Here is a 1145-nt window from a genome sequence, read left to right on the forward strand (position 1 = left end):
TCAGGATCAAAAACACTGTTTCCCACAGAGTTAAAAAGCTGACATTTGGCAGGATGGTACATCTACATTAAGAAAAGAAATTTTGATATATCAATATTTAGGAGTAAAATGCTGTAGCGAGTGGGCTATTGTAAGGCACACTGTCTTTGTTTTCAACTCATTGGAGACATGTGTGTGAAGTAAGATGTAGTTACAACGGTGTGAGTCCAGCCCCCTGGGTGGGAGTTACTGACTACTGACACTACCCCTAACCACCCCTCCCCCAATGATTTATAATTCCCTAAACCACCACCCCAGGTCTTGCACCACCAGAACATCAAAACGTTGCCATCAAAACTCTCACCTACACTGGGAATACTAGAATTATGGTGACCATCCTGTGTTCTGTGAATCAGGTAGTGTTGGGAGTTGGGGGACAAGTACACAAGTGGTTAGGCACATATATTAAACCTCTTCCTTAAGGAGAGGGTCTGTACAAGTGACTGTGGACTGCGTTGTGGTTGTGACACAACATTCATTGAGGATCTGGAATGGGAAGATTGATTTTGCTCTGAAGGAATTGATATCATTGAGCTCCCCTCATGCTGGGGACCTGTAGAGGTACCAGTGGCAGCTGCAAAGACTAGCACATTTATATTACAACACAACACATTATAATATCAATTAATATTTTTTCATTATATTATTGTGCTGACTGGAGTATACATACTGGTGGGAGAGATTCTGCAACCACATCACTGTCAATGACACGGCCAGTAGACACTGTTAACTTTTGGACCAACCGCAGTTTACTGTGCCTCCACTTGCTCTAACAGGCAGTTTTTTTATGTTTTTATACAATATATATTGTTAGGATTGGCTAATTAGTAACCATGTGACCTATAGGGTAAAAACTGTTTATAAATGTTCTGGTGCAACGGTGTTGTACTATTTTCCGGAAGGAGAAGGGAGAGTAGCAATCTTACAGGGTGCCTGAGATTTTTAATTACTGTTTGGTTTTCTATGGCAGGACGTTTTGCAAATCTCCTGAATAAAAGGCAGCATGGTACTGGTAATGTTCTGTGCTGTCTTCACCACTCCCTGCAGTGCTTTACAACCTTGAGCTGAGCTAATGCTGTACCAGGATGTGATGTAATCTGTGAAGA

The sequence above is a fragment of the Polypterus senegalus genome, chromosome 3 (genome assembly GCF_016835505.1).
Source record: "Polypterus senegalus isolate Bchr_013 chromosome 3, ASM1683550v1, whole genome shotgun sequence".
Lineage (NCBI taxonomy): Eukaryota > Metazoa > Chordata > Cladistia > Polypteriformes > Polypteridae > Polypterus > Polypterus senegalus.